General features: G+C 39.3%; 1 protein-coding gene across 3 annotated transcripts in view; it reads right to left on the reverse strand.

Annotated features, from left to right (window-relative positions):
* rbfox1 (RNA binding fox-1 homolog 1) overlaps positions 1-13,898 on the reverse strand; it is a 338,256-nt gene that overhangs the window by 292,317 nt on the left and 32,041 nt on the right. The window lies entirely within an intron of this gene.

The raw sequence follows: 13,898 nt of genomic DNA on the forward strand, positions 1-13,898 counted from the left end.
ATGAAAATGCAAGAGAACACATTTAGCATCAATGTGCGAGTCAAAACCATAGAGCGATCAAAACCAAGGAGGATTAAGTATAGGAATGGACAAAGGTCAAGCTCAACGTTACAACCTGCTGCTCTGTCACCTCGTCATCCGTCCTCACTTCATTTCAATTGGATGAGGTTATTATTCTCCAGCAGGGTATGAGAGTATGATTTCCACAGAATCTTACCCATGGAGCCTGTGGTCACCTCCGACTGATTATCTATTCACATATATACTGAATAGTGATGAACGATAATGATTATTTCAACCAATACCGATAAACCGATAACTTCCATCTTCTCGTGGCCGCTAAGATACCGATAACCGATCATTTCTTTTTGTTTGTTTTTCATTACCTGAGGGTATGAAAGGCGGAGATGTGGTCAGTACAAATGAATTGGGGAAAATCACATTTTTGTAAAAGAAAGTCATTTTCAAGAGCAAAATCTATTTCATTTTTAGATTTTTTGTTGTTTTTTTTCAATCTTATTTTCTTATGTTCACTTGAATTGTTCAAAAATACTGCAGAAAATGATATTCTGTTTGAATTATAGTAGGACTACAGAGTGGAACATTACCCATAGTATCAGGAAGCACCACAGCTACAGAGTAGGACTGACTGCTTTGTTGTGATCTCTGCATATCACATGTTCTGCTTGTTGTCTAAAGAAATCAAACATCAGATATCACTCATCAACTGTGAGCAGCGAGCATGGTATAAATGATAGTACATTTCCTCCTTGTTCCCTGATGATCTAAATGTGTTTCGCCGCTGAGAGGGTCTGAAAAGCCACTAAATAGCGATAAAGTCGGCACGTTAGTAGTCCTCTCCTCCCGTCACCCCACGACCTTAGATCATCTTGTTCATTTGTTTTTGGACGTGGAAATGTTGTTTTATTGCATAACATCCATAACAGTGTCCCCTACACTACAGTAAAATTGTCAATGGCGGGGGAAAGCATTAAAAAAAAAAAGAAAAGAAAAAGAAACAATGGGGGAAACCCTGCTGCGATGACATGTTTTGGACTGATCTAGCAGATGCAGCAGTTTGACACGCAGTAACCTATTTTGGTCGCAAAATGTGTTAAAATCCATGTTAGAAAGCACTTCTCCTTTTTCAAGATAATCTATCCACCTGACAGCGGTGGCATATCAAGGTCCTGATTAACCCTTTCAAACCTGGATCGACATCACTTGTGCTGCAGACAACTTTCACAAGAATTTAAACCCTTGAGCCATGAGCAACTGGGATTGATTTCTTTCAAAAAGATGAGTAGCAGGACAATGAGCAACTTGACAAGAAATACCATGCAAATTGCAGAAAATGAGTAGATCTGGAAAAGAAAATAATTTTAAAACAAAGGAATAATGTCAAGAAAACTGTATTTATAATTATCATAATTATACATTTACAATTATTTTACATAAGTATTATAAATTTTTACAACGTTACTGGGCCATGTCTTTGTTTTGTATAGATAGATAGATAGATAGATAGATAGATAGATAGATGCCTTCTTCCCATGTTTTTGAAAGGAGAAAAAAAAAGCCAATTTGCCCAGGTTTCAAAGAGTTAAACAGCATTGTTTGATCAAACAACACAATGCCACAGATGTCCCAAGTCTTAGGCCATCTCCAGTGCCATTTCCATAATTTTTTCAGTACTTCCAACTGGTCTTGCAACCACACAAGCTGGTTATGATGACGAACTGCTGTCAGGTCAAAACCCTGTGGGGACGGAAGGATGTGGAGGTCTTGAGCTGGTGTAATTACATTATGTCTATGGCTGTGAGGCTGGTTGGATGTACTGTCAAATTCAATGAAATTACATTAGAGATGCCTTATGGCCATGAAATGATCATTCAGTTCACAGGCAACAGCTCTGGTGGACATTCCTGCAGTCAGAATGCCAATGGCACACTCTCTAATGACTTACGACATCTGTGTTATTGTATTGTGTGATCCAATCATATGACACACCTGTCAGGTGGATGGATTATCTTGGAAAAGAAAAAGTACTCACGGACAGAGATTTTATAAAATTTGCAACCAAACTTGAGAGAAATATATCTTTTGAGTGCGTGAATAAAGTTTTAGATCTTGAACTTAAAGCTTAGAAAAATAGGAGCAAAAATAAAAGTGTTTAAGTTCCAGTGTTTTTGGTTAAATAAACATCAAAACAAAAGCTGGAGAAACAGTTGACCACAAAATTTAAAAAAAAAAAAAAAGTGTATTTTTCTCTTTACCTTTATTATTTATCATCATCAATCTCGATTGTTTTGATGTGAGCTGCTGAGTGTTGGAAATATCAGCCATAGAGATATCTGCCCTTTCTTTAACATAACAGAGCACTCAGCCGCAATGTCACTCTCCAGAACTAATGACGTGGTTATTATTCAACTTATCCATAAACGATTTAGGAAGAACATTTTCTCATCCAAAGTCATCACATATTGCTGCTTTGCAGTGGACTGCCAAGTCTACATATTACACTCTAGGTATCCTTTTGCATCTGCTGTCCCAGGATGGAACTACTGCGATGTCCTCAAATGCACATGGTGAGACTATGTTGCACATGGTTGGCACATTGTAGTCAAGATCATACTAACCGAGACCAACACTTGACTGAGACCAGAGTGTGACTTTAAGTGCTTAGCCCCAAAACAGAGACCCAGATGTTCATTTTCACGACAACTCAGAAACGAATGGTCCAGCGTCCTTGAGTTCATGCTTGACTTTGGGAGGGTAGGTCACACTTCCATCACCCACTGCCCTCCAATGTTCAGGAGTGGAGCTACTGCCAAAAAGCTCACCGGGCGTTTTGGTTTTTGACTATAATTCCGGCTAGGAATGTCCCACCGGGATGGTTCTTATGTATTCGCAAGCAGCTCGCTAAGATGCAGCTCGCCATCCCTCTATGACGCTCCCTCACAGAGCTATTCCATTTTGTCCCATGAAAAGGTGTTTTTTACCCCCTAACCCTAACCCCTAACCCCCTAACCCTTACTGACAAAAACACAAGGCAGACTAAATTGCAAACTACAAATGACTTATGTGATTGGCTGAATTTGAAGAAGGAAGTTTTACATCGAATCACATTCAATATGAGAGTTCATTGTGGTCTCAACTGGTCTCCATTAAAAATCCAGATTCCTCTATTTTCGAGACCAAGACAAGACCGAGTCATAATGCGTTCACCTGCTGAGGTGTAATAACACCATGATTGGTTCTGTTCAGCCATGTTCTCAACTGACACTGTCCAGCAGTGTTTCATGCGAATGTGAAAGGTGGCCTTTGGTATCAGACTCTTATGCCAAAAGTACTGCAAAATCAGCGGTATTTTACAACTTCTTAATGAAAAAAAGGCTGGTAGGAACTATTATCCTACTGCTGAGCAACACCCATTAACCCTATCACAGCGCAGAAGGAAGCATTCATCTACTGCTTTCTCTCCCAGCACCACTGAGCTAGCAAGCGTTACAGCTCCACCAAGGAGAAGACCATTAATGTTTACATCTCGTGCTGCCTCTGTTTTTTCTTTTTTGAAATTTGTATGTGTTTTAGCACCACAAACCGAGTGCCATCTAGTTCAAGTATCATCTCTACAGCTGTTATCTCCAACACTGCAACTCACACCAAAATCTAAATTGATTAATAGCAATACCTGTGAGAGGAGAAATGTGTATTTTTTATTTTGGGGTGAGTTGTCCCTTGAAAATTTAACATCAACATTGTCCCTGTATTTTATCTCAGGCATGAGCATCTTATTTAATTAGAGAAAGGGCAGGCTTTGACCTTATTTGATTAATATGCAGATAACATCCTCATGTGGAGCTAAATAAGAATGGGAAGGGCAGAATGTACAGGAAAAGAGGCCACGGGCTTGAGTGGCCAGAGACGTGAAATCAAAAGGAAGCCTCTGAGAGGGCGTGTGTTTGAGTTGAGCGGGGCTCAACAGTCAAGCAGACAGCTTCGTGCTGGTTTGATGTGGGTCCTCTGTCTGCCAGCTGCTTGAGCGTGTAGCATGTGTGTCCCTCACACGACAGTGTGACTGCAGTGCACGGTACATTTGTGTATATGAGTGTGTACATGCAGCTTATGATTGCAGCCTGCAGCTATTTTCTAAAACACAATGGTGCAGGAGCAGTAATTATTTTTGGTCTTGAATGGCTAATATACTTTTAATTGCTTGCCATTTCCCAAGGAGGGGTTTTTATCTCCCCCGACGTGATGCCAGAAAAGCGTTAATCATTTGGCCAAGGTGAAAATGCCAAGGGGATTTTACAGTGAAATATTTCACTGGTCTGTGCAAAATACAAGTAACCAGCCTTTATGAGGTCCTCAGTAATGTAAATCCATCATCTTCACAGGCAGAGAAGAATTGTGGCTTATGTTATACCGTCTAGTAATGTTCAACACCATTTTCTTGTTTATTAAAGCTTCTGATCTGCAAATCTTCCTGATATAGTAGTAGATAATCTGTACATTTCAGTCAAATACTGATGATTTTTTGGAACTACGCTATCCAACAGGTAAATCCATAAATCAATCAGTCCTTCAATCTATCTTATACTACTAATATCTGCATAGATGTTGGCAAATTAATAATTTGTTAATTAATCTGTGAAAGTAATTAACAGACAGAAGTAAAAGTAATTTATTGTCTGCTGTATGTCTTCTTTTTGTTAGTAAAACTTACAGATATACTTTGCTGTTTTTTTTTTGTTTTTTTCTTTGTGGTGTTATAACCATAATTCACACTGTTATAGTTAGTACTCACTTGCACTCCATTTGTAACACCGAACAGTGTCCAATACAGGTTTCATTCCTCATGACTTATTTTCTCAATCAAAAATCTAATCAAAATTTGAGTGGTTTTTGACAGCAGAGTAATGTAGATTGTTTGACTGAAAATATTACAGATGTTGGTAGAAAGATCTCTGAGTGGGAAAACAAATTGTAAAAAAAATGTTACAGATAGAACCACTTCTGCCTACATTGTGGCAACACGGTTTGGTTAAGGCACTAAAACTACTTTATTAGTTTCCAAAAAGGTTGCAGTTTTGGTCAAAAGAGTGTTTGTTATGTTAAGAACAATAAGGGGTGTAAGTATGTACAGTGAAAAAAAAATTTAAAAAAAACTTACAGCTGAATTTTATTTCATTTTCACATTTAGCTGGTCGCCTGGGTGAAAGTCCTGTGTTTGTTTGACCCATCCACAACACCAAGCTTCCTCCCCACACAGACTTAGGTGCTCTGTATATTATCATAATTATCATATATTATCAAAACATTAACCTTCGCTTATTGTGTGACATTAGGCGGGTTTCCATCGGGTAACCCTCAAAATGCGCAAATTGAACTTGCAAATATAAAATACACCTAATGGAAACACGTCAATTTAAAAAAAAATCCTATTTGTAGCAAAAACATTTCCACGCTCACATGAGGTGGCATTTCAAGCGATTCCAATAAGTTGTATTTCACAAAACTGCAATGGAAACATTCTGTCTTTTCAAGGTCACATGATACTATGGTTATGTGCTTGTCAGTAGGAACTGGCTCCCCCATGATGCAGCAGGAGCTACAAGAGGTATTATTGTATCACATAACTCTTCAAAAGTTGAGCGGATCATCTGGAAGTTTTGAATCCACAATTTTTCTGTGAAATCGTGGACTATCACCTCCCAGAAATCCCTCATATGTAGCCGCTCCCAAGTATAAGGGGCTTGCCTTTCTATTATCGCTCACGTAACACACCTATACATCACCTTCAATTGGAAATAATGACGACTCGTGTGGTGGCTGCAATAGAAATAAACTTGCTGAGTTTGCTCTCCTGCCAGAGGAGAAGTTGCATAAAATCAATCAGTGGAAAAGGGATCATCTCACAATTGTGTTTTATCGACATTTCGTAAATATCGCTTAAATTTTACACAAATCTGTAATGGAAACCCGCCTATTTTTGAACCAGGGAATTTGTGTCCAGTACAAAAAACGATCTTTCACTGGCATTGTTTACATGGTGCGGGCTTGTAAATTTAACACATATATGCCACCACCATTTTTTCACATATTTCTGTGAGGCCAGGCTGAAATTAACTAAACATAAAATAGACTGATGTAATATGCAGAAGAAAACAGAAAACCAATCTAGGTAGTTTCATGACAACAGAGCAGTCACTGAGGAAGGCCATGGGATCTGTTAAGGGTTCTGAAAAAGGTATTAAGTCAAGTTCAGATTATTTTGTTAGCCATTTTTTGCTTGCAGTCAAAGCTTCACTGTAAATTTTTCCTCCTTTTTAAACAATTAACAAGCTAACAAGCCCTTGAAAAGGGGACACCATGAATCCACTTGTTCCCCGGTCAGAGATGCTTCTTTCCTGCTTGCCGTGCTGTGTAGCTGCTTGTCATTGGAAAGAACCATCTGTGCTTCCTCCTCTCCATTCCCCTCTCGTTTGTCTGTCACTCAAACTCCATGTCTCTGCCTTCCGTGTTTTTAATTCATCCTGTATTTTTTTGCTCGACCCATCTCCCTCTCAATCACGCTTTTTCTCCCTGCAATCCATTTTCCTTCACTCCTCCATCTCTCCGTCCCGTCTCGTCTTTCCAACTCTCTGTGGCAGTGTATGTGCGCCTCTGATTAAGTTTTGGATAAAATAGGCCAGAGAATAGCCAGCTTACATTTGAAGCTTGAGGGAAGGGTGGTGGGAGAATAATGATGAGACTGGAGAGACAGGGAACTATAGTGGGAGGAAAAGAGGATAAAGTACAGAAGTGGGGGAGCCATCTAATTTCAATGCACATTTGAAAGTATCAAGGATTAAGCCTGGGCAGGAAGATGCCTGCTGAACAGTTAAGTCACAGTCTTCCAGATTGACACCACAGGGAATTAAAATGTGCAAGTAAGAAAATCAGTGAATCAAAAACTCTGGCACTAAAGCAAATTGCCAAAAAGATGTATTTTCTTTAGACTGTATTTCTTTTGTTCCTCTTTTTCAGATTGCAGTATTTTCTGCAAACCTGATTGTCTTCAATTGGGCTACTTCAGTTTACTCCTAAAACACCTGTCTTGAACATTCCACAAGTGAATAGGTTAGTAATAACAGATTTAAGTGTCATGATTGGGTTTATAAAGGGTAATTTTGTGAACACTTTGGGGCACATAATCCAACAGTTTACCAGTTCACCATCTACAAACCATAACATCATCAAAGGATTTAGAGAATCCAGAAAAATCTCTGCAAATAAGGGGCAAGGCCTAAGACCAACGCTGAAGCACTGTGACTTTGGACTCCTCAGGTGGCAATGCATTAAATACCGACATGATTGTTTAATATTACAGCATGGGCTCAGGAACACTTCAGAAAGCCATCATTGGTAAACACAGTTCATTGCTGCATCTACAAATGTGAGTAAAGACTCTACAACGCAAAGTGAAAGCTATACATCCAACATCCAGAGTCCACATTTCAAGTAGTTTTTGGAAAACATGAACCTTGTGTCCTCCAGGCAAAAAAGCCAGCATCTGTGATGGTATGATAGTGTTGGTGCAAATGGCATCATGATTGCTGAAAGGTACATACAGGTTTTAGAGCATCACATGCTGCCATCCAGACAATGTTTTCTTTGGTGATGTCCCTGCCTATTCTAGCAAAATGATGCAACATTACACTCTGCACGTGTTACAGCGTGGCTTCAACGCAGAGGATGCAGGTACTAAACTGACCTGCCAGCAGTCCAGACCTGTTTCTCATCAACAATATGTGATGCACTGAGTGTAAAATACGACAACAGAGACATAAAACTGTTCAGCAACTTAAGTCATATATCAAGCCATAATGGGAAAGAATTTCATTTTCAGCCCTTCAACAATTAACATCCCAAAGAACCCATAGAACAGGTGATGTAACATAGTGGTAAACATGCTCCTGGCCCAACTTTTTTTAAAAACATGTAGGCATCAATTTTAGAATGTTTATATTTACCAAAAACATCAAGTTCAACAATCAAGTTCATCTATGAACCACTGAGCTGTTAGTTTGTTTCCAGCTCGCAATGGATGAATCTTCATACCACAGTTACAGTTTAACTTTCTGATTATGCTAAAAAACAACTGCTGACTGATAGCTTCAAGTCCACAACGAAAACTTCAAAACTTCCTGCCCTTAATGCACAGGGTCTTTCAAAATAAAAGCACCATGGGTTCTGCCTTGATTTATAGAATTTTAACAATACTTTATTTAACTTTACCATAAAAGTACTTTATTTAACTTTATACTTTACATAACATTATAACAGTATGTTATGAAACTTTAATATAACAGTAGTAACTTTATTTATCTTTATTTTATGGCAGTAGCTATTTTATTTGTGACTGGTTCATTTAATAATTTTGTATAATATTCATTTACAGTAGTGTAGAGGAGATTTAAAGATATTGAGATATACAGTATATTGTGTATTGTGATGTAGCCTAAAAATGTTGATATTATTTCAAAGCCATATTGCCCAGCCCTAGCTATGACCATACAGACTTCAATGAAGATGTAGTCTGTGGACAACAACAACAGAAGTTGCTTCAGTCTCTCCTCTTAAGATTAGATTAGTAAGCATCATGATGGCAACTTCTTGAATCACAGTTCGAAGTGATATGGCAACTAGAACTTAAGCGGTTATGCCCGACGCCCAGGCATCCAAAAATAATGATGTGCACTACCTCCATTTCCCAGATGAAGTAAAAGCACTGAACACTGTCTGTTATCTAAGAAGCAAGATGAGCCTGCTGAGGCCAAGGCACGAACACTGTGTGGAATATTTTGAATTTGTACTACAAACAGTGTAAAATTCTGGAAACTGTCAACACCGTTTCAAAAAATCTCCAAAAACAGAAAATTGGTATTTTGCAGGCAAGCAAATATCTAACCAGTCATCCAAGTCCCTTGCTTCACTCAGAGGGAAGTTTCACAACCTTAAAGAAACTGCCCATTATCTTGCCCAGTCATGGGGTATTGCTCCTCCATTTCCACAGAAACAGGCTAGGCGCACCAAAGACATTTTAATGAGTTACGTGAGGATGAAAGGCTATTGAATGCAGATGAGCTCCTCAGGGTGTCTGTATTTTACACAGTTGTAGACACTGCAATTGCACAGGTGACACATATGGCATGCAAGACGTGGCACAGAGGTTTGGATTTTTACAGCACCACTTCTATACAGAAACCCCTACCACTTCCCTCTGCTTTTACAGACAATCTATATATTTATATTCATGTACACGACACCTCCATGCTCATTCACTCCCCATGCTTTTTCTCTCTATCTGTTGATGTCTCCTAGTTGGCGCTCCCTCTCCCTCATGTTCCTGTTCAATTTGAATATCAAATACTTTGTCTTATCTCTCTACTCTATTATTGTCTCAGGAAGACTGCAAGTGACTCTTGATGTTGCCAACAAACAGTTCATTGCTTTGGAGTATAAATACCACTGTGGCATCAGTACAGTCCACTGGTGGAGCTGCCTGTAATTAGAAGGCCTCTGGGGTACATGATGACAGTCAGGATGGAGAACTGGGCGATCATGATAAAAACGAGGAGGAGGAGGATTTAGGGGGGGAAGCATTAGTGATCATTGCTGCAGACCATTATTCACAGATGAAATCCCCCTCTAGTAGCATTGTAATCTTGCTTTTATTACAGACTTTTTAAAAAAAAAAAAATTATTGTGGCCATTGCATTCCTCCCAATCCTTTCTCAATCATTGCCAAGTGTGGTGCTGCCTCCTCCCCACTTGGTGAACAGGGCATTGCCATGTTTGGCCTCAATAGCTTAAGAATGCACAGGCTGCAAAATCAATGGCTGGTACAGTATTTTATATGTGGTGCAGCTATACTAAGATGAATGTATGCTAAAATGTAATCTTAAATGTTTTGCAAAGCTATGATATCTGAAAATGTCTGTGTTTGGATTTATACCAGAAGTGGGCAGAGTCTACACCAGACATGGGTGTGGCTTATAATCATTCGTCATTAGTTTTTGTGTGATCTCCAAAAAAACTGATTAAAAGTTACTGAGGACGGCTTTCCCTCAATGTCTGAGGATTAAATTTAAACCTCCACCCAGAGCCCTTGGGCACCATGGATTCCCCTGCCAGCCAGGTAGCTCAACTAGAAAAAGCGCATCTTCGGGCAGGACTAGTCAATAAGTGACAACGCAGCTGTCCAAAACACAAACACGGACAACCTGATCGTGATCTTGGTCCTGGTTGCGCCGATGCCGTGATCATGCCTTTGGACACCTCCCTATCAATATATGCATGAGTCTCTTATCATCACCCACAACATCATCATGGAGCGCATTTGATAATTTCACACCTATCGTTATTGTAATATAACATGCATCTGTTTCTATTATTGCTGTGCCTCTCTCCCCCTCTCTCTTTCTCTTTCCTTTTTGCCACAATTGCATTTCATTTGTTATTTTACCACATCTATTGCACGTCTGTCCCTCCTGGAAGAGGGATCCCTCATCATCCTCTGCCGCTCTTCCTGAGGTTTCTTCCATTTTTTTTCCCGTTACAGGGGTTCTTTTTCTGGAGTTTTTCCTCGGGTGATGTGAGGGTCTAAGGTCAGAGGGATGTCGTACACTGTAAAGCCCTCTGAGGCAAACCATGTTTTGTGATAAAGGGCTCTATAAATAAAATTGACTTGACGCACAGCACTTTTTTTTTTTAGAGTGGTATCCGTAGCTTTAGTAGCCAGCACTGCCACCAGAACTCTTTCTTTTTGAAAAAAGGGGAAAAAAAAGAAGAAGCTGCCACTGATGATGTTGCTGACTCAACCAGAGAAAAGTCAAAAGGGGCAATGGCAGGACTGCACGCAAAATCAGCCATAAAAATACTGTTTAGGACACTGATGCAATTACAGACACCATTACAGATTATGTTATCTGCCTTATATGTAGGTTTGTACCAGACTCAGAATTTTGCAAGTGAAATCAGTTTTGGCTGTTCAATATGAATATTCGAAATTTTTTTTTTTTTTTTTTTTTTTTTCATACAAAGTTTTAAAGTTTGAACGGGCTTAGCGGGATCTTCAGTGTGACAGTGACATTCACGTTAATCCATTAAACAAGCTAACAGCAATGACAGCGGTTTGGAAGTGCACAACATTATCTTTTGCTAGCGCTAGATATCAAAAAAAGCCAGGGACTGTATCTTATTAAGCTGTTGTGAGCTGTAAATTCACCATTTCTACGCAGAGGAGAGAAGATTATGTTATCTCAGCCTCACAGTGCAGACTGTCTCTTCCTCTCAGTGACACCACATCATGTCAGCTGCAGCTTGAGTATCAAAAAGTAAAGAGTGTTGACTCTACAGCAAAATCTACAGCTAACTGACTAACAAAAAAAAAAAAAAAACGAATACTCAAATTGAAGCAATCTCAGTCGACTGAGGGGTCTCTGAGTGATGATTCGAATCTCCAACTTTCAACAGGCAGCCCTTCTGAGATGTGAGGCATTATACAATATGATGCTCATATGACGGGTACATCAAGCCGCCTAAACAAGCCGCTTCAAAACAAACCTTGGTGTCAGCATTCACGAAAAACATTGTGCAGCAAAATCTAAACTCCTGGACTAGTGATTCCTGCTTTTAGAAGTTGGTATATCAGCTGAGGGCCAAAGGTCATGCTTATAAGATACCAGGGTCCCAGTATAGAAACTAGAAACAGTTACTGTGTGCAGTGCGTGTAATCAATAGCATCCTGAATCATACATTCAAGGAAAGGGATGTGCAAAACTTCATGCAGACAGAGAGCACTCTGGCTGTCTAGCTGTAGCTGCTCCCAGCAGCAGAATCAGCACCCTCGACACGACTCAGCAATACAGTTTTTGTTGTGCTACTTCGATGAATAAAGTAGCAGTATGTGCAAGGTTTTTTCAGGTAGTTCATTTATCTGTACGTTTGCAGTGCAGATTGATTCTCACAATCGGCATTGTGGTGCAGATTTACGAAAACGCTTGCCCATGCATCACTACCTTGTACACCCTGCAAGACTGTCTTGTCTTTATTTCTGCTGCCATTTATGTTCTTTACAAGTCTAGCTGTTCACAAAATATCCCCAGGTTTTTGATATGTTCACAAAGAGTCAGGATCCTCTGTAAACCAATTTTTGTTATTTATAGGTAGGCGGGTACATTGCTAACGTAAAAGTAGCTACATGCTAACTTCAGGGAGGCATTTAAACTTGGTTGCTGATGTTGATAATTTCATATTACTGCTGGAACACAGTTGTGTTTGGAATCTTTTTTGTTGATATTTCATGGTAAAGTGCAGCCATTCCCTGTTAAAGTCTTTCCCATTGTGCCTTGACGGTGCACGGATGCAAATATACCAAAGACACAAAAATGCTGACCAGTCAGAGCAGACTGGGCTTTTTCAGGAATCATCCGTAAAGAGACAGGTATTAAACTGAGCCTCTCAGACAGAGTGTGTATGCAGGTGTTCCAGCACAGACAGTATAAGGAAAAATGAAATCTTTATGACCATTAAAGCATGTTAACATGTTCTAGCAAAAACCTTAAATACAAGTATGAACCTTAAAATGAGCAGAATAGGTCCTCTTAGAAAACAAAAAAAGACAGCCGAGGAAGCAATGGGAAGATGTCTATGGCAAAAATAAGAATGCTATTCACAAAAATCTCGAAAAGGCTCTTCGTCATTTTTCATGTACTTTTGAGGACCTAATATTTACTGACAGTTGTGTGGTGCAGGAGTCAGGCTTCTGGATAAGATCATTAGTTTAAAATATACCTGCGCCAGGCTTGGGCAGCATGTGATATTTCTTATCTTTATAGATATTAAATATTACATACCACAGCTGTGATACTTACTTGAAGCTTTCAGACTAATAAATACAAAATAGAAACCCACAAAATGTTGAAAAAAGGCATATTCTCACACCTGTTTTCCTTATTAAACAAAGAAATACATTAGTAAAGTTTTGAAAACAACTTTCTGTATGTCATTAGAGTTTAATTGCCTTGTTAACTCATCATAAAACACACTTAATTCAAACTCGACAGAAACAAAATAAAACTCACCCAAACTGTCTTGGTTAGTCATGTTAGTCATCTAGTTAGTAATTCTATTGTTCCAACAATCACCAGCTCCGGTTTGGTTGGAATAAATCCTTAACTCACCAAGTTAGATGTAAAAAACATGCCGTTATTCCCTACGCTCTCTCTCTGCCTGCTGGCCGCCGGCTGTTTACAGTCCTGTAACTTCTCCCTCCACCACTAGGTGTCACTGTGTCTTTCAGCCCGGCTGTCTGTTCCACTGATAGAGACCAGAGAGCTCTGATGGTGCGTGCTGTGCACTACATACAAAGAGTTTAATAGAAAGAGGAGTGCCTGTACTTATGATGGTATTAAAAAAAAAACCTTTGGGATTTCGATATACCCGGGTATACTATAGTACCATGATATCGCCCAAGAATAACCTACATAATATCAGTCATACTTAATCCTGCAGTGCACAACACATCTTATTGAAAAATTCGTATCAACCTCGAAGAATGCCTGGATGGAACACTTAAAACGATCCACACTTGCAATATTTAAGTCTATTTTGGCCTACATGTTGGCAAATCTGCACCATAGAACATGCTGCATTAACACTTATACACTTACACACTGCAGTACAGATAATAATCACTGCATATCAGTTGATAATAAAGAAAACAACACACACACAAAACAGAATCCTCAGTCACTCAGATCAGTCAAACGCCTATTCTGCCTGACAACAAATTCACCATGAACATGAAAATACTAACATAACATAATAACAACAGGCTTTTACTCCGC

This window comes from Plectropomus leopardus, chromosome 18, assembly GCF_026936395.1.
Source record: "Plectropomus leopardus strain MGB_pleo_1.0 chromosome 18, ASM2693639v1, whole genome shotgun sequence".
NCBI classification, from domain to species: domain Eukaryota; kingdom Metazoa; phylum Chordata; class Actinopteri; order Perciformes; family Serranidae; genus Plectropomus; species Plectropomus leopardus.